This window comes from Alligator mississippiensis, chromosome 16 (assembly GCF_030867095.1).
Source record: "Alligator mississippiensis isolate rAllMis1 chromosome 16, rAllMis1, whole genome shotgun sequence".
Lineage (NCBI taxonomy): Eukaryota > Metazoa > Chordata > Crocodylia > Alligatoridae > Alligator > Alligator mississippiensis.
The window spans coordinates 15,307,942-15,332,150 of record NC_081839.1 but is presented as its reverse complement, the minus strand read 5'-3'; the positions used below and the strand labels follow the sequence as shown (position 1 = coordinate 15,332,150).

The following is a 24,209-nucleotide window of genomic DNA, read 5'->3' as shown; positions in this document are numbered from 1 at the left end:
CCCAGCCCTGGACACAGGTGGCTCTGGGCCTCTTGGACCTCGTGATCTGGGTCTCAGCCTTTTTTCAGTTCTGGGACCCCTCCCTGGGTCCCACCCTCAGTGTGAGGGCTCCTGGGATACTGTCTCTCTAAGCAAGCCTTGAGTCTGCACCCCCAGGGTTCAAGGCTAAACATAAATAAATAAGAAACATCACCGCTGTCTGGCAGACACCACAGTCTTTAGAGGTGTAACATAAAGACCACTTGCCTGTAAACCCAGTCTTCCTCAGTCCAAGAAACTTGCCTCTGTTTCCAGACCTGTAGAGTTGTTCAGCCAAAATCCAGTTCCCTTCAGGGACCCTGGAGCCAGGAGTTCTGCATTGTGCAGTAGCTGGGGAGAATCGAACAGACTGGTGCAGACTCTGGGCTCATGTAGCTCCAGCCTGAGCCCTCTTCCAGCCAGGTGAGTCCCTCATTAGCTCCCCCCTGCCCCCTAAAAGCAGCCTCTCAGGCTGCTTGCTCTCCTAAAGGATCAGGCACATCCCAGTGCCCTGCTACATATTCTGTATACTAGATAACCATGATAGTTGATTACTGTGTTAATTATTTGTATGTCCTTCGATGAGGAGAGGTGACAATCCTGACTAAAGTTCTGTTGTAGCAGATGCTGTACAAACGCAAATAAAGACTTAAGGTGCGTGTAAATGAAATGAAAATTCCTGTTTGTGTCGACGGAACTGCATTTGTCACTGTGGCCTGTTTGTTAGTTCTTATCCTGAAAAGATATAGTCTGAAAAAGCTCCATTTGTATTCGAAGGCCAAGTCTGTGTGTGCATAGTTTTCGACAAATGAGCTGTTAAACTCAGTAAGACTATTAGCGCATGAGGCTAAATGTATGCATAATCATTTGCAGAAGTGGGGTGTGAAACTGTAGTTTTATAAATACACAGCAAAGCTAAGGCAGGTCTTACCTTTAAAGCAGCTAATCAATCTAGTATTAGGACTTCATTCGCTTAGCTAGAGTAAACCAAACAAAGGAAATGAGACTTAATAGATACAGCATGGGATATTAGAGTTTTTACAGGTTAGTTTTATTTTGGTACTGTTTGTAGGCCACATTAGCCCACTGATTGCACTGGTTGTTGTGCAAACACACATGAGCTTCATGCTGATAAATTACTATTTTAAGCCTTGGGACCGTTCTCTCTCTCTTGGTTGGAGGATTTGGACCAAAAAGGAAAAACACAGGGAGGGGGGGACTTTGTGATTGAACAGAAGTGATTGAACAGAACAAAATCTGAAAAACGATTATGTAAGAATATCTTCTTTTACCACCTGTCATGATGTATAAATAGGCAAGAGGTCAGTTTGGCTTTTAAATTCAGGAGTAGTGTGTAGGTCTGGAATGAAAAAAAACACCCCATTTCTTCCACCTGTTCCCTTATATACTAAGCAAATTTGATTTAGAGAAAGAAGGGTTTTGTTTTTACTAAAACTGCACTTAACCTTGACCTGGCAATCGCATAGCATCATAGCTCTTAACTTATTTGGATATTTGATTACTGTAACTTAAAAAAAAATTAAACATGTAGGAATTAAGAACTGTAAAGTAATAGGTAGTGTGTTATTTTATCATCTCAGGTTCAAGCAGGACAGTTTCAGGAAAGTATGACTTGAGAGAGGCAGCCAGGCAGACAATCCAAATGCTTCAGTTGGCAGGATGAAGTGATATGCTAATGTAAGAGAAAAGGTGGGTGTACAATGGCAAGGAAATAAATACCCGTTAAAGAGATGGGAGGTCTAGGACAGTGGTTCTCAACTTTTTTTGTACCAGGACCTATTTATGAAGATTAGTGACCAGTCCCGACCTGCCTTCCCCCAGCCCTGCTAAAGGGAGCCCCCAGCTGCCCCTGTGCCATCCGGGCCGAAGTCCCGCAGTTTGTGCGGATTTCAGCGGAGAGAGTCCAGCCCCAGCACAGGCTGGAGGGAGGAGGGGAGGCCTGTGGCGGCCCCCCCTGCCCTGGTCTGGGGCTGCCATGCCTCACCAGGCAGCCTGGTCACGGTCCCTCCAGCGCGTCCCCCAGCAGCGTCTCCCAGTTGCTCTGCCCATACAAGTATGAGCACCAGCCCAAGTGCCACCAGCCCACCTATGCAGCTCCCCCCGATGCCTCCTTCTCTTGCTGAAGGGGCAGGTGCCTACCCCTCCCGTCCCCCCTGCCCTGATACAGCCTTGGCGCCCGGCTATCTTCCCCCATATCTGGCAGGTGCCCATCCCCCCTGCGCGCGCACGCACGCACGCACACACACACACACAGTCCCCAAGTCCCGGACCTCCAACCGCCACTGATCATACACTTCCCTGCATCCAGCCATTGGTGCTACTCCCAGGACCCTGCCTGGGTGCATGCAGGCCCTGGGGATGTGTGTGCAGAGACATGTGTGCCTGCTGCCTCCAGTCACCCAAGCAGTGACTTGCAGGCAGGCTGGAATGAAGGTTGTGTATGGGGAATGACAAGCTAGATGTGTGTGGAATGAAGGGCTAGCTCGGAAGAAGATGACGTTGGGAGAGATTGGGAGTGGAGGGGGAGAGGTGGATTCTTTGCTAGTGAGCTTCCCTGGGAGTCAGGCAGCGTGGGATAGCTAGAATCTTCCTGCGAGCCCTGCTGTAAGTGCTCGGATTCAATGCTTGCAAGCATAATAAATATTGTTATAGCGTTTTGATGATAGTGTTAGAGCACGGGTGCTCAACCTCTGGTCCTTGGGCCAATTGCAGCCTGTGGAGCTACGATACCTGCCCCATTGGGCTCCCCACAGTTGGGATATTTGGCGGTTTCTCACCTGTCTAAACTCTTTCCTTCGGTGAGGCACCCCCCTCCCCCCCCATTGCCGATGGATTGGGTTCTTGTCATGCCTGTACCTTTCCTCCCTCCATGGGCTTCGATTGGGGCTGGCCAAAAATCCCTTTTCATGCTGGATCAGGACGGGGCTGCGCCCTACCCCCCTCTGGACAGCTGGATGGGACCCTGTCGTAAACTCCTTGGGCCCCAGATTGGAACCACTGACTGCGTACTGCTTGCACATGGATTGGGCACTGTCCATCCGTCTCACCAGACAAAAAGGTTGAGCACTCTTTGTTAAGAGTGGTGTTTTAGCTGTGATGATCCAGGAAGTATGCAAAAGGCAAGGATTTTTTGGGTGTGGTGACTTTTATTGGACCAACTGCACGGTTGGAATTAAATTTCTCTTCAATGTCTTCGTCAGCGACTTGGACGAGGGAGCGAAGTGTACTCTGTCCAACTTTGTGGATGACACAAAACTGTGGGGAGAAGTGGACATGACGGAGGGCAGGGAACAACTACAAGCAGACCTGGACAGGTTGGACAAATGGGCAGAAAACAACAGAATGCAGTTCAACAAGGAGAAATGCAAAGGGCTGCACCTAGGGAGGAAAAATGTCCAGCATACCTACTGCCTAGGGAATGACCTGCTGGGTGGCACGGAAGCGGAAAGGGATCTCGGAGTCCTAGTAGAGTCCAAGATGAACATGAGTCGGCAGTGTGACGGAGCCATCAGAAAATCTAATGGCACTTTATCGTGCATCAGGAGATGCATGACGAACAAATCCAAGGAGGTGATACTTCCCCTCTATTGGGCGCTGGTCAGACTGCAGTTGGAGTACAGTTGGAGTGCAGTTTTGGGCGCCACGCTTCAAGAGGGATGTGGATAACCTGGAGAGGGTCCAGAGAAGGGCCACTCATATGGTTAAGGGCTTGCAGGCTAAGCCCTACAAGGAGAGACTAGAGAACCTGGACCTTTTTAGCCTCCGCAAGAGAAGGTTGAGAGGCGACCTTGTGGCTGCCTATAAGTTCATCATGGGGGCACAGAAAGGAATTGGTGAGGTTTTATTCACCAAGGCGCCCCCGGGGGTTACAAGAAATAACGGCCACAAGCTAGCAGAGAGCAGATTTAGATTGGACATTAGGAAGAACTTCTTCACAGTTCGAGTGGCCGAGGTCTGGAACGGGCTCCCAAGGGAGGTGGTGCTCTCCCCTACCCTGGGGGTCTTCAAGAGGAGGTTGGATAGGCATCTAGCTGGGGTCATCTAAACACAGCACTCTTTCCTGCCTATGCAGGGGGTCGGACCCGATGATCTATTGAGGTCCCTTCTGACCCTAGCATCTATGAATCTATAAGTTAGATAAGCTTTCAAACACAAGATTCATAAATAAATAGATTCATAGATGCTAGGGTTGGAACGGACCTCAACAGACCATTGAGTCTGACTCTCTGTCTAGGCAGGAAAGAGTGCTGGGGTCAGATGACCCCAGCCAGATGCCTATCCAGCCTTCTCTTAAAGACTCCTAAGGTAGGGGAGAGCACCACCTCCCCTGGAAGCCCATTCCAAATTTTGGCCACCGTTACTGTGAAGACATTTTTTCTGATATCTAGCCTAAATCTGCTCTATGTCAGTTTGTGACCATTGTTCCTTGTTACCCCAAGAGGCGTCCTGGTGAACAGAGCATCTCCGGTTCCTTGCTGCGCCCCCCTAATGAATTTGTAGCTGGCCACAAGATCACCTCTCAGCCTTCTCTTGTGGAGGCTGAAGAGGTCCAGGTCCCTTAGTCTCTCCTCATAGGGCTTATCCTGTAAACCCTGAACCGTACAAGTGGCTCTCCTCTGGACCCCCTTGAAGCTGTCCACATCCTTCTTAAAGTAAGCCGCCCAAAACTGGACGCCATACACCAACTGCAGTCTGACCAGTACCGCATAGAGGGGAAGTGTCACCTCCTTGGTTCTAGTTGTCATGCATCTGCTGATGCACGATAAAGTGCAGTTAGCTTTGCTGATGATTTCGTCACACTGACGACTCATATTCATCTTGGAGTCCACTAGGACTCCGAGATCCCTTTCCGCTTCTGTGCTGCTGACAGGGTCATTTCCTAGCCAGTAGGTGCGCTGGATATTTTTACGTCCTAGGTGCAGTACTCTGCACTTGTCCTTGTTGTACTGCGTCCTGTTGTGTTCAGCCCACTTTTCCAACCTGTCTGGGTCTGCCTGCAGTCATTCCCTACCTTCCAGAGTGTTTACTTCACCCCACAATTTAGTATCATCTGCAAACTTGCACAGAGGACACTTCACGCCCACATCCAAGTCACTGATGAAGACACTGAAGAGTACAGGTCTGAGGACCGAGCCCGGTGGGACCCCACTACCCAGATGCTTCCAGGTCGATACTGACCCATCAGCTACCACTCTCTGGGTGTGACCTGCAAGCCAATTTGCCACCCACCGGACCGTGTAAACATCTAAGTCACAGCCTCTTAATTTATTTAAGAGAATGGGATGAGATACCGTATCGAAGGTCTTCCTAAAATCCAAAAAAACAATATCCACCTCTACTTCTGCATCACCATTTTGTGACCTGGTTATAAAATGAAACCAGATTAGTCAGGCATGATCCACCTGCTATGGATCAATGCTGGTTGCCCTGCTGCAGTATTTTTCCCGCTGGACTCCCACAAATACGATCCTTAATAATCTTTCCACAGACTTTTCCAAGGGTGGAGGTGAGGCTGACTGGCCTATAATGACTTGGATCCTCTTTCCTCCCCTTCTTGAAAATGAGGACCACATTGGCCCTTTTCCAGTCCTCTGGGACCTGACCCGAATGCCACGAGTGCTCAAACAGCCGTGCCAGTGGTTCTGCTATGACACCGGCAAATGCCTTTAGTACTCGCGGGTGCAGCGCATCTGGGCCTGCTAACTTAAACACATCCAGTCCATCCAAGTGACTCTGCACCACGTCAGCGTTGACAGTTGGTAGGCTGGTATCCCTCTGATCCCATCTAAGAACCTGTTAGGAGACTGATCTTGACCCTTGTTCAAGGACACTGAGGCAAAAAACTCATTGAATAGCTCAGCCTTGTCCCCCCTGTCTGTCACTAATTGCTCCTGTTTCTTCAGTAGGGGTCCTGTGCTGCCCTGCGCCTTCCTTTTACTCCCTACATACCTAACAATAGACTTCTTGTTGTCTTTAATTTGTGTTGCCAGCCTCAGCTCTGTAGTTGCTTTGGCCTTTCTAACTGCCTCCCTGCAAGTGCGGGCCAAGTAGATACACTCCTCCTTGGTAGCTTCCTCCTGCTTTCACCACCTATATGCCTTCTTTTTTATTTTTTTTGCCCTTAGGCTTTTCTGGATGTCTGTGTTTAGCCAAGGAGGTTTTTTGTCCCCTTTCTCCCCTTTCCCTCGCACTGGGATCATCTCCCTCTGTGCCTGAAGGATCGCTTCCTTTAGGAACGACCACCCTTCCTGGACTCCCATCTCGCCAATACTCCTATCCTGCAGTGCATCGCTGATTAAACTGAGCACGCTGAAGTTAGCCTTCCTAAAGTCAAGCACCTCCACCCTATTATTATCTTACCCGCTCTACACCGTATGATGAATTTGATTGAGTGAGTGGTGGTCACTGTCCCCAAGGTGACCACGGATCTGTAGTTCCCCTACCAGGTCATCCCGCATAGCCAACACCAAGTCCAGTGGGACCATATACTTCCTGCGTTAGGTGAACGGTTGGATTTGGCTGACTGCTCTTCCCAGCAGATGTCAGGGTAGTTTAGGTCCCCCATGACAACCATGTCCCTAAACTGTACGGCCTTTGAGAGCTGCCTCAAGCATTCCCAGTCTAGCTCTGCTCCTTGATGTGGTGGTCTGTAGCAGACCCCCATCACCAGGTCCCTTTCCCCTTGACCTCCGTGTGTCCTAACCCACAATGCTTTAACTTTCTCTTAAGACTCCCTTCTGTGCACTCACCTGAACACTGAAGACAATGATGCTGATGCGCAGTTCAGACTCCTCCTGCTCTCCCCTCAACTAAATAGGGATGGGAGAAAACCCCTTCCCACTTCCCTACAGCTGGCCCAGCTCTCCTTGCTGCTGCTGCTGGTTCCTTACCACCGCACAGGAGCGAAGGGTGCACACATGCTTGCTTCAGCATCCCAACTAAAAGTTAAATGCTCTAGGTGAGGCTTGAACTCACAACCTTAGCCTCACTTCCCCAGTGCTGTTTTATAAGTATCACATGCTAACCCACCGCACCACGAGAGCTGAGCTAAAAGGCTCTTTGTCACTATTTTAGAGCATTTGTTTAAAGTAATTGTATCTCTGCTATTGGCTTTTGGATTTAATAAAGGCATTTGAACTGAATTACTGACACGCTCAATCAAATTCTAACACAACATACAGGGCGCATCTACATGTGTCACTATGGTAACTTTACTGTGCTGTATGTGTGGCACATGATTATTTTTAGCCGCTACTTCACCGTAGTGACGCGCTATACCAGAGGAGCGTGTTGCAATGGGGACGTAGCTGCTGTTTGCGTGCAGATGCCCATGGATGCTACATCGCCAGTTTTGTTTCTTATACTGCTGTTTTTCCAAATGTTTCTAATAAATCATAGAAAACTAGGGTTGAAAGGGGTTCCAGTAACTCATCTAGTCCAAGCAGGACCATCCTTAATTTGATCGTGCCAGAGATTTGTCGAGCCGGGCCTTAAAATCCTCCAAGAGTCCACCACCCTCTAGATAAGCCGTCCCAGTACTTCACCAATCTTTAGTCAGAAAGTTTTTCCTAATCTCCAACTTGTTCACATCCCTTCTGTAGTAGAGGGCACAAAACTGAACACAGTACTCCACATGTAAGCTCACCAGTGCAGAATAGTGGGGAATAATGACTTCCCTCAGTGCTGACAACACTCCTACTAATGCAGCCCAGTATGCGGTTAGCCTTCTTGGCAACAAGCACGCACTGTTGGCACCTATTCAGCTTATTGTCCACCGTAACCCCCAGGTCCTTTTCTGTGGAGCTGCTGCTTAGCCAGTTGGTCCCAAGCCTGTAGCGGTGCATGAGGCTCTTCTGTCCTAAGTTCATTACTTTGCACTTCTTCTTCTGGAGCTTTGCCTTTTTCCCCTGCATGGCTGGTTTGAGGCCTGGCCATTCTTCCTTCCATGGGATTGCCGTGGGGATGGGCACACCCCCAACCTGCCGCTGTAGTGGGGCCTTGTCAAGCCCCTTGGGCTCGGGTTGAGGCTGACAAAGCCCCCTTTCTGCGCTGTCTTGGGGCTGGCGTGCCCCCTGCCTCCCTCTGCACAGATGGATGGGGCCCTGGCATGGCTTTGTTTAGAGCGATGTTTGAGCACCCCGTGGTTTGAGCACCCGTTTGTTTAGAGTTATGTTCTACCTGTGATGATCCAGGAAGTATGCAAGAGGCAAGGATTTTTTGGGTGTGATCACTTTTATTGGACCAACTGAATGGTTGGAATTAAGTTAGACAAGCTTTCAAACGCAAAACATTCTTTGTCAGTGTTTCAGAGCATTTGCTTAAAGCAGGTGTTGTCAGCCTGGGGTATGCCTACCCCTGGAGGTAATTTGAAAGGTCCCAGGGAATGTACAGGGGCGGGCGCAGATGTAGCACACCTGCTGCCTCACAGGAGCAGGGCCAGGGCGGAGGGAGAGCAGGGCCCACAGAAGCTGCACTGCCGCTGCTCTGCCACTCACCGTGCCCCTGCTCTGTGTCTGACCGCTCGCCACCCCCCGCCATGTCTGACCGCTCGCCACCCCCACCTGCTCCGCATCCGGCTGCTCCCACCCCCCTGGGGGTACACTTTTTAAAAAGGGGGCTGCCGGGTGTACACTTACTAAAAAAAGGTTGAAAACTACTGGCTTAAAGTCACTATGTATCTGCTATTGTCTTTTGGATTTAATAAAGACATTTTAGTTGAGTTCCTGACATACTCAATCAAACTCTAACACAACATGCAGTGTTGTTCTGGCTTTTGAAGACTTTGACCAGAAACCTGTGCTTTTTTATTAATTGCTGATCATTTTACAGCTTTTAGAGAAAAAGGAAATTAGTTAAGCTCTTTCTGAGTAGTAAGATACTCTTATGTTTATTAAAAGCTTAATGAAATTTGGGACAATAACCAAATAATACCTTTAAAATATTTTTTTAAAGTTATGAATTTATATTAGGGGCGCATCGATAGAGATTTTTGCGGCCGATATCGATAGCTGATATTTAAGGAGGCATATTGGCTGATACTGATCTGGTTTCCGATACAGCTACCTCCAGCTGGTTAAGTCCGGTCTGGTGGAAGGGGAAGGCGAAGGAGAAGGGGAAGGGGCGTGGCGGGGGTGCAGATCAACATCGCCTGTGGTGAGGGAGGAGGCAGAGGGACGTGCTGCCCAGGCGCGGCGGAGGGGACGGAGCCACAGCTTGTGATGGGGGGCCGGCTGTCACCGCTGCTTGCAACCCGGGAAGGCACCAGGGGGACATGTGCCCCCCTGGATCTGTGTGGGATGGGGCAGGCTGCAGCCAGGACCGTGTGGGGCTCTTCTTGGTAGGGGCTAGGCTTGGAGTGGGTGCTGGCAGCGCTGGGAGGATGCTGCATCCAGCCCAAATTTTGCCAGGGCTCTGCTTCCAGCGCCACCACCGCCAGCCACTCAATGCAGCCCTGGCTCAACGCCCCACCTCCACCCACGCACCAGGAAAACCCGGGGCTGCGTTGGGCTGCTGGCAGCGGTGACACTGGGAGCACAGCGGTGGTGAAATTTGGGGTGGATGCAGCATCCTCCCAATGCCACCGGCGCCCTCTCCGAGCCCAGCCTCCACCGAGAAGAGCTCCACGCAGCCCCGGCTGCAGCCCACCCTGCCGTGCACAGATCCAAGGGGCACCCCCCCTGCCCATGCCCTCCCAGAGTGCAGGTAGCAGTGGGAGCCACCTCCCCCCACCACAAGCTGCAGCTCCCCCTCTCCACCCCGCCTGGACAGCACCTGCCCCCGCCCCCTCCATCACCAGCGAGAGCCTTGATCTGCCCCCCACATGCCGCTTCCCTCCCCTTCCACCACACCGGACTTGCCAGCTGAAGGCAGCTCTCCACGCGGCCAGATCTGCTTCTTGCTTCCTGAGAGCTGTGCTGTGACTGCGCACAGCACAGGCATTTATCAGCCAAATTATCAGCCCCATCGGGCCGATATCCGATACAGCGTATTTTCTTGGTACTGGTACCGATCCGATATGAGACCAAGGTATCAGCGCACCTCTAATTTATATGATCGCTCACAGTGCTGCTAAGTGGTGCAAATCAGAGGCTCTCTTATTGTACCTCTAGGCTTTCATATATGACTGCAAAGTTGCTAACTTTTCTTATATACAAAAAACTAGAACTCTGGGTTCCAAAATGATACCTTTTATTAGACCAACTGGAAAAAGGCAAGAAAACTGTCCTTTTCTGCAGGCTTTCGGGATCAAAGTCCCTTCATTAGGCTCTGGGAAAAGCGTAGATGGTACAAGATGGTAAAAAGGCCCCATGGGTAGGAAAGAAACTTCATTTTTGCAGAGAGGGAGCTGAAGATGGAAGGCCGTCCCTCTGGGTCCTTGAGAACGTCTTTGTGAGCTGTGCTGAGTAGCTCTTTGGTGTGTAGGAACTTTTCTTATAACCTTTCAAGTAAAAATGCGAACTAAACAGACACTTGGCTTGCATATTAACATCCTGTTTGTCAAAGTTGTAGTTCTTGTGCTGCTCTTTCTCCAAATTTTCCTCATAAAGATTTTTCATAATCAGCTATTAATTAGTACTGTGTTCCTCAGCTTTTTAGACTGAAGACCTGGCTTGGAAAATTCCAGGTCTTAGCTTCTACCTTTTTTTTTTTTTAACTACAGAAAAATAATGGCAATTTTTCTGTTGCAACCAACTCAGAAAAGCCAGGGCAGGTCAGAATGTCTTTAATATTGAATTCCTGCTGGAAATCTCTGACTACCTTATGAATATGGGGCCTACGTCGTTCACAGGGGCTTCCCCCGACTCTGCGATGCGAGTGCAGTGGTGGTCACCATTTTCACGGTGGCGCATGGCAGGCCCCCCCACACCTCTGGCTGAGGGGCCCTGGGAGTCCCAACCCATGGCCATCTCTCAATCTCCAGTGAGGGGCAGGGCTTCCAGGGCCTCTCAGCCAATTGGAGATGTGGGAGGGGCCTGTCATGCTCAGCAGAGAAAATCTCAGTCCAGCCTGCCCCTGCTTCCCCCCCACTCCCCCCAGGACCAGGGCTTCCAGCCCGTTTTCAGCTCCCTCCGTCCCCTCCCCACAGCCCTGCTTGCTGCCAGGGTTTCAGCTTGGGCTTTTTCACAAGGCACCTACCAAATTCATGGTTTCTGCGAAAATCTTGAATTTGGTAGACCCCTACTTCTGAATCCTAGTTTCCTGTCTGCCAGCACTAAGGGTGATTGTGTGGCACCCTATGGCTGCCTTTAGAGGAACTCAAGTCACCTTGGTGGAGAGTCACTGAATTAGAAGTTTTGGTATTTTGGCTTTCTTTAGCTATGGAGCTGTTGGGTTTCTCCCCCACAAAGTAAAGATGGCATAATGTGTTTCAGGACTGCTGCACAGTTTACCACTGAACCATATTTTTGTTTCATAGTATTCCCCCAAACTAAAAACCTGTAATGGTATAGCTATACCAAGATATGCTGATCAGGAATCAAGGACATTTTTAGTGAAGATTAGGGAATATTTTTAGGCCTTGTGTTTGGGGAAAGAAAAACAGTTTATCTTGTAAGATGCAGTTTTTCATTGGGACCTGAAGTGTCAGGTGTAGAAGTTTTAATTGAAATCAAATGTTCACTGCCTTAACGTCCCCTTCGTATTTGCCAGTATACGCTGATTACCCTTCTGATTGGCTATTGCAGCACATTGGCCAGTTCACTGCCTCTAATTATCTGTCAGTCTCCTCATCTCAGACTGTGATTTAAAACTGGAAATAACATGTTCTGAAGCTGCGGTAATGTCTAATAGTTAATTGTTCTGTATTAAGTATAATTCCTACCTTTGTCTTGGGAATGCAGTAATTGCCCTCTCCAGCCTGACAGTGCTTTTTTCTTGTCTGAAAAACTGTATTAAATAGCAGTTGGTAATTTTTATATAACCTGCAGCGTGCTAATGAAAATCTTTCGAGAGTGCTAGTGGCCTCTTCCCTCTACAGAGGACTGTATATTTTACCATGTAGAACTATTTTGTGCTTTTGTTTGCCATGACAATAAACTTGTGATTAGTAGGAACCAGGCTTTGGTGTTCATCTTTTGAGCTTCATATTCAAATAGCAGGTATTTCAGTTTGTGAAAAATGTTGATGTCTCTGGGTAAGCCTGCATGGTGCTTGAACTATTTTACTGCATTTCTTGTATCCTATAATGATAATTCCTCTTCACACCTAGTTCACAGTTTTCCTCTGTGCCTCCAAGCAGACTGTTTGCATTTACATGGAGTCAGAGGCAAGGATTTTGTTGTGCGATCTTTAGTATAGTTGGGAGAGCTGTTGGACAAGGCTTTTTGGACTTGAGGAAAGACACTTGATGTCTGAAAGCTTATCTAACAGCTCTCACAACTATAGAGTTGGTCTGATGAAAGACATCACCAAAAAAATCATTGGTTCTCCTGCTGTTGGAATGATGTTGTAGCTGTGAGGATCCAGGAGGTATGTGAGAGACAAGGGTTTTTGTGGGTGATATCTTGAAGGATGCATTGCATTTGAAAGCTTGACTAATCTATTCCAGCCATGCAGTTGGTCTAATAAAAGATATCACCCACACCAATCCTTGCCTCTTGTACACTTCCTGGACCTCACAGCTACCTGAAGTATACAGGGTTTGGGTGTGTCTGCTTACTCTTAGGAAGACAAGAATGTATACCTACTCGTGTATGCTTAACTGTTAGTAATTACTCACATTCACTTTTGCTTTCAAGTAACAGTTCAAAAAAATCAGAATGTATTAGCTGAGAGTGACTAGCTAAAAACAAGTCTGTCACCAAGTACGTGGTGAGCGCATGCATAGTTTTGTCGTTGCCGTGTGGCCTTTGAGCAGGGGAAGATGGACGGTGCAGTGGGAGGAGTGCCCTCCGTGGGCAGGGGAGACGCACAAACCCCACGTCCTGGCCAAAGGCTCATATTCAAGACTGCCCCCTACAACAGCGTGCCTGGCGCCTCATGGCTGGTGGCCATACACAAAAGCGTTGTTCTAGTTGTTGGGTGTGAACTAGCTGTGAACAACTGAGAGGTATTGTTGCCTGTGAAGGAGTTGAGGACAATTTAAATGGAGCCAAGCCTTTTCAGTTCCGGGTGTGGAGCCTCTCAGTTGTTCACAGCTAGTTCACACCCAACCACTGGAACAATGCTTTTGGTGTGTAGCGCATAGTGCTCCAGAAGCCTCGCCTTGGTTTTGTGGCGGCCTCTAGCTCTTCCCAGGCCTTCCAGCTTTCAGTTCTGGCTCGCATCTGACCTCTGAGACGTACTGTACCGTACCGTACCGCCTGTGTTCAGTTTGGTTCGCTTTGCTTCATAACAGTGTGATGACAACATCCACAGCTTTCTGGCATCCTAAAGCCCACGATTTCTGCTGTGAAAGGATTTCCGCTACAACAGAGCTGTTCGCAGGGGGCCACTAAGCAGGCTGCTCCTGACACCCTCCTCAGCTGCACGCTGCTGCCCACGCTCTCCATCCAGGTGCAGACAGAGGGACGGCTTTCCTCCAGACAGACAGCCAACCCGTTCTCTTGAAAGCTTCGGACAAGCAGCAGCCCGCCTGCCAGACTGCTAGGGGTCCCTGCCCAGCCCCCCCAAACGTCTGTGAAGAAGCAACAAGATCTACTTTTTGACAACAGGAAGTTCTCCCCGAAGGGAGGTGCACCGCTCCTGGAGGCACTGCAATACCAGGCCGATGCGTGGAGTGGATGGAGCAAGCTCCGAGTCCATCTCCCAGTTCCAAAAATCCATTTAATATAAAGTCCTCACATCGAGGACATATCAGATATTAAACTGATAAGAACAGATTGACTTTTATCAGTAAATGGTAAGGATGGTAAATCCAAAAAAGATGACAAAGCCGATAGGGAAATACAGAACGCCCGGGCGAGGGACTAACAATAGAAGGATGGGGGTGAGGTTGGGAACGCACCTAGGTTACATGCGATACAAAGTTAGCCAACTAAGCCCGGGGGTAAGGGGAGGGGAGTGGGGAGGGGGAGGGAGGGGGTTTCGCGACGCTGAGAGAGAAAGAGGATAGAAACACACATACCCGTGACAATGGTCCGCGACGGTGGGAGGAGTGGTCCGAAGATGAAGCGTCTCAGTCTAGATACAGTCTATCGCGGGGGTCCTCTTCGGGTGGCGCTGGGTCGTCGTCCGTCGTTGATGAGTCCTCTTGAAGCGAAGGTCCGTCTGTTGCGGAGGGGGGCGGTTCAGGCGGTCCCCTCCGGGTCCGGTCCGGCGGCTGTTCTCCTGCTGGGGTCCGTGTACTGGCGGTGGCCCGTGATGTGTTCCACGTAGATGTCGCGGGACCACCGGATGGTGTCGGACACCATGAGGCAGCGCATCAGCTTGGCGTAGCGGCGGGAGACGCGGCAGGCGCGCAGGACGCTCTCGTTACTGGGGTCCCAGGCTCCGAGCGTCCCCACGATGAGCGCGTCGACCGTCACGTCGTAGCCGCGGCCCCTCAGGGTGTCGGCCAGCGGGGCGTACTTCTCCCGCTTGCGAGCCCGGGCGTCGGTGAAGGCTTGGCGCCGGTTCTCGAACGGGATGGTGACGTCCACGATGGTGATCTTCTTGGCCTCCTCGTCGGTGATCACTATGTCGGGGCGCATCTGGCTCTCGCAGCCCGGGACGGTGCGGTTGACGGAGACCTGCCCCGCGGCGGCCGGGATGGCCCTCACCAGCCGGTCCTGGACGGCGTTGTGGCGGAGCTGCCAGGCCCTGGCGTGCGGCTTGCAGCTGCACAGCACGTGGGGGAGGGTCTCGGCCGCGTAGCCGCACCGGCGGCACCTCTTGTCCCGGTGGCCGAAGCGGACGGCCCCGTTGAGAGGCAGGCAGTTGAGGCGGGCGCGGTGGAGGAAGCGCCAGTCCGCGAAGCGCGTGAAGCTCCCGCTGGGCATGAAGTGGTTGCTGGCGTCCCACTTCGAGGTGACGTCGAAGACCTTGCCCTGGTCGGGTTTGGCCCTCAGGTCGCCGGCGTATTTGTTGCGGACGGCGTCCTTCAGGAACCTCTCCAGGAAGGTCCTCGTGCGGGGCGTCACGGTCACGGGGTCGGCGTGCGGGGCTGGCTGCAGGGAGACTGCCAGCTCCCGGCGCTCCTCGGTCCAAGTCCAGGCGCAGCCGATGCGCTTCCCGAGGCGGCGCGTGGCGTTGCGGGCTCGGCTCCACAGCGAGGCAAAGTCCCCGCCGTCTCGGCTGAACTCGCCCTCCAGCGAGCCGCTCAGGAAGGTGGCCAAGTCACGTCCGGTGGGTTGCCTGCCGATCCTCTTGCGGGCGGTCTCCTCCAGGGCGCTGGCGGCGATGATACTTACCGTCGCGTCCGGGCAGGTCAGGAGGCGGAAGGCGTGGGTGACCACGGCGATGTCGCCGAGGTCTCCCATGCGGGGCACGTTGGCACCCCCCTGCCGGTAGGGGATGTGCAGGACCTCGTTGCTGGCCCGCAGCGGCAGGTGCAGCCACTTCTTGAGCAGCCGTCGGATCTCGGCGTCCGCCTTCTTGAGGGGGGTCTTGGGGACCGCCGAGCCTCTCAGGACGAACGCGACGCGGGGGATGAGGAAAGTGTTCACCGCGTCGATCTTCTGCCACGGGGCCAGCAGGGACGAGTCCAGTTTGTGCGCGTCCTGCACGATGCCGTTGATGGTTTCCTCCGGCGTCTGCCTGGCCCGGTGGCCGGTGGGCGTCCCCAGGTGGCAGTAGGCCTCCCCGTCGCGCAGGTGCCGCATCGCCTGGCCCTGGATCGTGAGGGTGGAGTCCAGGACGCGGCTCTTCTGCTTCCCGTCGACGTGCAGGGAAGCGCACTTGGCGACGTTGAAACGCAGGCCCATCCACCTGGCCGCCTCCGACGTCACGTCCAGCATCTGCTGCAGCTGGGTGGCGTCGGGGGCGAGGAGCACGAGGTCGTCGGCGTAGGCCAGGACGCTCAGCTTCTCGCCGTAGAGGTCGAGCCCGCCGGGGCCGCCCGCCACGGCTCGAAGGAGCGGTTCCATGGCCAGGTTGAAGATGATGGGGCTGAGGGGGCAGCCCTGCCTCACTCCCGACCGGATGGGGATCTCCGCGGTCTCCCCGTCGGTGGCGCGGACGGTTGTGGTGCAGCCGTGGTAGAGCTCGCGCACCAGGTTGGTGACGCCGTCCGGCAGGCCCAGCTCGCGGAGGGTGTCGAAGATGTGGCGGTGGGGCACGGACCCGAAGGCGTTGGAAATGTCCAGCCACGCCACCGCGCACTGCTTCTTGGTCCTCCGGGCGTTGTCCAGGGCCATCTGGAGGGTGAAATTGTGCTCGTAGCAGCCCTCCGTGGACATGAAGCCCTTCTGGCTTCGGCTGACGGCTCCGCCGGTCACCGCCCAGTCGGCGATGCGGCCCGCCAGGCAGCCGGCGTAGAGTTTCGCGACGGTGGAGCACAGGGTGATGGGTCGCCAGTTGCCCGGGTCGTTCGGGTCTCCCTTCTTGTGGATGAGGACCGTCATGGCCCTCTTCCAGGCGGCGGGCGTGCGCCGGAACTCTCTGCACCTGTTGAAGAGAACAGAAAGAACAAGGCAGCCCGGGTCACGTTTTTTAAGGAGACCGTACCTGATCCCGTCCTTGCCGGGGGCGGTGTCCCTGGTCCTCTTCAGGCGGGCTTCCACCTCCTGCGGCGTGAAGGCGTCCTCGAACCCCTCCGCCGGGGGCACGGGGGTCAGCGCTTCGACGGTCGCAGGGCGTGGGGTGGCGGCATCCGTTGGAGGGTTGAAGACCCTGCTGAAATATCTGAAGAGAGCCTCCCGGGGGACCTGGCAGAAGGCCGAGGGTCCCTCCAGGATTTCTCTCACCGCCTTGGGACGGTTGGCCCGGTACAGCTTCTGGATCCGGGAGGCCGCCGCCGGGTCGTAGCGCTGGCGCCTGGGTCGCCTCTGCGGTTGGGGCCTGTGGTCTCGTCGCGTCGCCGGTCTGTTGTTGTTTCCTCGGGGTTGGCCGGGCCGGGCGGCTGCCGAGAGCTCCTCTGTGAGCCGGGCCACCGAGGCCTCGAAAGCCTCGAAGGTGGTGGCCTGGGAGAGCTCCTCCAGCCAGAGGGTCTGCCACGGAGAGGGCATCCTCTGCTGCGGGGAGGGCTCCGCACCGGGAGATTCCGGCACGCTCGGGGGCCGGAGGGCGCCCGGCGGCTCGGTTCCTCCCGGCGGCTCCGGAATCCTCGGCGCGGCGGGGGCCTCGGGTGGCCCCGGGGGTCCCGGTGGAGGGCTGTCCGGTCGGGGCGTCGCGTTCGGTCGGGGGACCCTGGGCGGAGGCCTGCACGGTGACGTCGTCGGGGCAGGTCTCTCCGTAGGGCGGTCCTCGGAGGTCTGGTCCGGTGGGGTTGTCGGCGGGGTGGCCGGTCTGGCGGGTCTCCGCGCCGCGGCCTGGGTGCGCCGGGCCGGGGCGGCGGACCTCACCAGCGTGCCGGGTCTCCTCTCTGCTCCGTGGCCTTGGCATACCTTCTGGTGGTTCTTGAGGAGCTTCAAGGCCTCGTATTCGGTGCCGCAGAGGGAGCAGTAAAAAGCTAGGCGCAGCTGGTGGAAGCGCCGCAGGTGCTTGTTCATGTCGCCGTGCGACCTGTACTGTCTCGGCGGGTGGCAGGTCGGGCAGAACAGCTTGCCCGGAAGAGGGAAGGGGAGGAACGTGAGCGCCGTCACGTCTGCTCCTTCCGCTGGGTCGTCCGTGGGGGGGTCCGGCATCGGGGGGGTTCGGGGCTCCTCCACCAGCGTGGGGAGACCCTTGGGGGGGGCGTCCTCGGGGCCGCCGGGGTCCGGGGGCCGTCGCCGTTCGGGGCCCGTCGTCGTCACCGAGGCGCCGTGGGGGTCCGGAGGGCTCCGCTGTCGCACGGGACGCTCCGTCGTTGTCCGGGGGGCGTCCTCGGGCTCCGGGGTCCTCCGCCGGGAGGCGGCTCTCGTCAGCCGGGGTTCCGGGCTTTGAGAGTCTCTCTGCCTCCGGGGGTGGATCGATGGTCGGGGGTCCGCCGCCGCCTGTCGGGGTCCCGACATCGTGGGGGGGTGCGTCGGGGTACTTCGCCGGCTCGGGTTCGCTGGTCTACCCTCCTGGGAGGGTCCTCCGGGATCCGCAGTCGACGTTCTGCCCTAGCTGGGGTCTCCGTGCCTCGAGCGTTCTCGACAGTGGATCAGGGCGTCCTTGAGACCTGGGGGTGTTGCTCCACGTTCCGTCCTCCGAACCCTGGCGTTCGCCTACCGACCGAGGTCTTCGGCTACTAGCCCGAGCTGGGGTTTTCGCTTTATCGGGGTCCGGCGAGCCAGAGCACCCTTTGGCTACTAACCTGGGAAGCACGGTCGCTCGCGCAACCGGATACCCTTTCGGACGTACTGGCGGCACCGCCTTCTCTAGCCCGTCATGACTGACGAGAACCCTCGCTGCAGCAGGAGAAAGAAAAGCAAGCTGCTAGTCAGCTCACTTTTTGTCTCTATAGTTCCGGCAGTCTGCCGGACTGGGTTGGCGCCGGTCCTGGAAGTACTGCAATACCAGGCCGGGCGCGGGGCGAGAGTAAGTGTTTCTCTGTCTTTTTCAGCAATTAAACTGCAAAACCGGGCCGATGTGTGGAGCGGATGGAGCAAGCTCCGAGTTCCGCTCCCGGCACCGGAAAATGCGTTCAATGCGTCAGTCCTCGCATCGAGAACATAAGAACAGATTTTTTTTTTTTTTTTTTTTTTTTTTTTTTATTAAAAGCATCCTTCCTTCACCACCACCAGGAAAAACCTCTCTCCTTCACATCACCGCACAACAAACCTTCCCGTACAAAACTGGAAAGCGCTTGTCTCTTTGTTACAGGTTCAAACTACAAAAACATTTTAGCTCTCCCTTAAGTAACAACGCTGAACATAAAATAACATCACATAACATAACATCTATCCAAACAGTTGTTTACTCCACCTTTCCCACCCCTTTCCTGCCCTCTCACTCCAACAGTTTCTGCCACTCAATACCTTCCCACTCTCCTTCTCCTTTCCGTCGATAGTACCCCAACTCTGCGTACGCTAAATACACACATTCCCGTGGCGCGAAATAAAGCCCCTTCTGTACCAATAAACATCGCGTTTTCCACAGTGCCATCCTTGTACACAACAGTAAAACCCGAATCTCCCATTCCCACGCTTTATGCCTCGCCAGTCCGTACATCGCTCCCTCGTAGCTCACGCAATCCCCCCACCCTATCTCTTTACAAAACTTCGCCACCTTCTGCCAAACCTTCTGTGCATATGAGCATTCCCATAGCACGTGGAACACCGTTTCCTCCCTGCTGCACAGTTCCCTCGGACACTCCCCTGACCTTAGCAGACCCCATTTCCGCTGCTCTGCCCTCACCGGTAGCACTTTCCTGACCGTTCGCCACGCAAAATCCTCGTGCTCCCCCTTCCATCTTTTCCCCACTATCCCCTTCCAGGCCCTTCCCACCTGCCCTTCTGACAACTCTCCTATATCTGCCATCTCATCCTTCGCTCTGATTCCTCTCAGCACCTTCTTTGCTTCTCTCAGTCCCTCGCACCCTAACTCCTCCAGCCCCTTCGCTCTCAAAAAGGCCCAGGCCCGTGCATACCACTTGGGCGGTCTCTCGGCCCACAAGCCCGTCCACCTCTCTCCGTATAATCCCAACCTCCTTAAAAACCTTCCCGCCCAATATCTGCACAACGCCGCCACTTTCCTTCCCTCCAAACCCGCAATTCGCACCACCCCTTTCCAAAAGTGCACGTACAGGAACACCTCTAGTTCCGGCACGCCCCAGCCTCCCAAGTTCTCCCCCTTATATATCTCCCTCCTCGCCACCTTCTCCGTCTGCCCACCCCAGAAAAAGAGACATATCTCCCTTTGCACCCGCCTCACCTGCAACCAGGTAGGCGGGTATACCGTTGCCACAAACAAAATTGTTGGCAGCAGAAACTGTTTCATAATCCCCACCTTTCCCCGAAACGTCAACTTCCTCGTTCGCCATAGCCCTACCACCTTCCTCACCTGCCCTCGAAGCGCCTCCCACGCCCGTTCCCCCTTCCCCTTCACATCCATATAGACTCCCAACACCTTCAAACCCTCCTTCTCTACCTGCCACCCCACCTCCTCCAGCCCGGCCCATTCCCCCACCGCTAACAAACTGCTTTTCCCTGTGTTCACTCGTGGCCCCGCTGCTTCCCCATATTCCTTAATGCTTTCCACCACCCTCTCCAAGGACCCCCTATCCCGCACCATAAACATCACGTCATCCATATACAGAGTCACTCTCACTTCTCCTCCCCCCGGTACCGGTATTCCTCTCACTCTCCCATCTCTCCTCACTCTCTGTGCCAACGGCTCTATGCCGCACACAAACAGCTCCGGAGATAGGGGGCACCCCTGGCGCACCCCTCTCTCCACCCTGAATTCCTCTCCCAAAACGCCCTTCACCGAGATCCTGCTCCTCGCCCCTCTATACAGGGCTCTCACCCACCCCACAAATTTCCCAGGGAAGCCCATCCGGTCCAACACCTTAAACAGGAAACCATGCTCCAAACTGTCATATGCCTTCTCTAGATCTACACTACCCAGCACCACTTTCCACCCCCTTTCTCCCACGTACTCCAAAGTATCTCTCCATACCCACTGCGTATCCCCCAGCCTCCTACCCTTCACTGCACACGTCTGATCTTCCCCCACCACCTCTCCCATCACCTTCCCCATCCTTGTTGCCAGCACCTTTGAGAACAACTTGTAATCCACATTCAATAAAGTAATCGGTCTCCAGTTCTTCAACACTTCCTTGTCCCCTTTCTTATGCAACAACACCACCACCCCCACCGCAAAGCCCTCCCCGACCACCCCTGATTCCATCACCTCCCGAAACATCTCCACCACATCCTCCCCCACCACCCCCCAGAAACGCTCGTAAAATTCAGCCGGCAACCCATCCAAACCCGGCGTCTTCCCCTTCCTCATCTGCCCCAACACCTCCTTCACTTCTTCCTCCGTGACGTCCCTCTCCAAATCCACCCTCTCCCTTTCTTCTACCCTCTTTTCCAGCTCCCCCAAAAACCTCTCCCCCGCCATCCCATCCACCTCTCGCTTTTTATACAGCTCCGCGTAGAAACCTGTCACCTCCTTTAACACCTCCCTTTGCGACTCGACCCGCACTCCCTTCCCTGTCACCACCGCCCCCACTTCCTTGCTCCCCTTTCTAACTCTGCCTGCAAAATACTTCCCCCATTCCTCCCCCTCCCCCATCCACGGAGCCCGTGCTAAAAACATCCTTTCCTGTTCCTTTCCCCGAAACCATTCCTCTACCGCCCGTTTCGCCTCCCCCAGCTCCCGCTTCACTTCCTTTCCCCCCATCGCTTCTCGAATCAGCCCCTGAACCTTCCCCTGCAATCTCCCCAGCTCCTTCCTCTTCTCCCACGCTTGCCGTTTTCCAACTCTACTAAACCACCCCTTGATCTTCTCCTTCATAACCCTCCACCAATCCCAATGTGATTTAAACAGCACTCTTGTTGTTCTCCACCTCTCATATTCTCTCCCAAAGGCTTTACACACCCGTTCGTCTTCCAGCACCCTCGTGTTCAGCTTCCACACCCCCTTCCCTCTCCCTCCCCCGACCCGTAACTGTACCCTCAACATCTTGTGATCACTAAAACCCACTTCCACGACCTCCTTCCTTTCCACCCCCACTCCTTCCGAGACCAACACAAAATCAATTCTCGAAACCTTCTGTCCCCTGGGGTCAATCCTCGTTCCCACCCGCTCTCCCTTCCAGACATCCACCAGCCCCTCTTCCCGAATCCAATTCCCCAAACACCTCCCTGTACTATCCAAACTTCCCCCGCCAACCCCCCCTTCCCTATCTCCTCCCTCGAGAATGCAGTTGAAATCTCCGACAAAAACTTTCTTCCCTCCCCCTCCCCCACATATCGCCAATCTCCGAAAGAATTCCCTCCGTTCCTCCTTCACCGCCGGGCCGTAGACATTGAAAACCCCCACCTCCTCCCCCCCCACCTCCACCTTCATGTGTTGCAGGCGCCCCTCAACTAAGACCTCCACTCCGGTTACTGTTACCCGTGTTTCATCCACTAAGATTCCCACCCCCGCCGCTTTATTTCCACCCGCCCCCGCCCACCACGATCTTCCCTTGTCCCATCTTCTCCGTAGCACCCCGTAATCTTCTTCCCACCCGATCCCACACTCTTGTAAACAAATAATATCAGCCCTCACCGCCCTCAAAAACCCTCCCATCCTTTCCCACCGTTTCTTAGACGCTAGACTCCTCACATTTAAGGAGACAACACACAATGCCCCTGCCATGGCGAGTAGCAACAAACAAAAACTTCCCCTTTTTCACACTTCTTCCCCACTCTCACTCTCCGATGTCTCCAGCACGGATTCCACCCCTTTCCGCCATTTCCCAGAAGTTTTCAAACGCTCCCCCACTGCTTTTGGGTTCAAAAATCCCAAAATGTCTGCCGTTTCCCTTTCCCCCTCTCCCTTTTCTTTCTTCTTCCCTTTCCCTCTTTCCTTTCCACCGTCGGTTTGTACCCCCGGCTTCTTCGTCTCCTTTTCCTCCCCGCCGGAGTTCTTCCTTTTCTTGAGACTCCCGTCTCGCCCTTGCTCAATGGCCTCCATCTCCTCCAGTTGTTCTACCCACGCTTTCTCTTTTATACGACTCGGCTTTTGTCCCTTTCCATGTTGCCTTTCCAAATCTGCTACCATACCCCTCAAATGTTGCAATCCCTCAGCCTCCCTTCCTTCCTCCTCTGTTTTCTGTGTCCACTTCTCCACATTTTCCTCCTCCACCAGCTCTTTGGCTGCCTCTTCGATCCCCTCGTAAACCTTCTCCTCGTTCTCGAATCTTTCCTCAACCTGCGTTTCCTCCACGCACATCTCGTCCCCTTGCTCTGGCACCAACCTCTGCGCCTCCTCCTCCTCCTCCAGTATTCTCGTTTCCTCCCGGGCCTCCTCACGACTCCCCGCCATCCGTACGCGGTTAGCGTAGGACGAGGGGCACGCCTGCTGCGTGTGTCCCTCCTGCCCGCACCCTGGACACACAATGCTCCCCTTACAGAATTGGGCTGTGTGCCCCAGGCCCCGACAGCGGTAACACACAGTAAGGCGACAGAACGCCGCCAAATGCCCCTCTTGCCCGCACCGGTTACACAACTTGGGCTGATCGTGATATACCACGTAACCTCTGCATGGCCCAATTTGCACCGCCGAAGCTAAGTGCTTGACTGCCCCGGGCTTTCCCACCACCTCGCAGAGCATCACCTTTGCTTTCCATGCCCCGGTCCACACCCCCCAGCGATCACACTCTCTCTCGACAACAGCCACCCGTTCCACCCTCTGCTCCAGCCATCTTTTAACTTCTTCTTTTTGGTCCACCTCAGTAAACATCTTGATGTAGAGAATTCTCTCTCGTGCTCTCCGCCCCATGTCAAAAACCAGGCCCTCCAAATCCCCTCTGTTCTGGGCCTCCTCATGTGCCTTCCAAAATGCTGCGTAACTGCTCCCATTTTCGAACGTGACGTTCCAAACTTTTCTGTTATCGAAAGCAATTACACAGTACAAGTCTCTCGGGTTCACTTTGAGAAGCTTCAGGAGCACCTCTGCCATGAACTCCCCACGCCTCAGTGTCTTACTTCCTTTATAGCCCTCAGGGCTGAGGGTTATTTTCACCCTCCATTTTGTGCCCTGGCCACCATTTCCTGCTTCTTCAGGCTCTGCTTCTGCCTCTGGCCCTGGTGTCTCCCGACGACTTCCTGCCGCCGGCGAGGCTCCTCCTCCATCTTCAGGGGTCTTCTGCCCCCCCGCTCCCACGTGGGCCTTCCCTTTCCGTTGAACGCGGGTCCACCCCTCCTCCTCCTTCTCCTCCTCCATCGCCATTTGCTCACCATCTCTGGTCTCCGCCCAGTCACCGATATGGTTCGCCAACCGACGTCTCTGCTCCCGGACTCTCTCCGCCTCGGTTCCTGCCTCCGCCGTAATCTGCATACTCATCTGCATATTCATCTGCATATCCGACCTCGCCTTCGAAGCAGCCATTCCACTCTGTGTCACTGTCTCCTCCGTCTCGTGCGCTGCGCTGCTCATGGGTGTCTAAAGACCCCGCATGCCTAGCACGTCAGTTTTTCCACTGAAAACAGCCGATACTACACTTGATCTTAGCCAAAAGGCCGAGAAGCGAT

The 24,209-nt window shown here is 54.1% G+C and overlaps 1 non-coding gene and 1 pseudogene across 1 annotated transcript; both read right to left on the bottom strand.

The window, feature by feature from the left end:
* Positions 1 to 13,706: 13,706 nt before the first annotated feature.
* LOC132246652 (U2 spliceosomal RNA) lies at positions 13,707 to 13,892 on the bottom strand. The gene has a single exon (XR_009458068.1). It is a non-coding gene; the product is annotated as a U2 spliceosomal RNA (small nuclear RNA).
* Positions 13,893 to 24,111: 10,219 nt separating this feature from the next.
* LOC132246656 (U2 spliceosomal RNA) lies at positions 24,112 to 24,209 on the bottom strand (annotated as a pseudogene).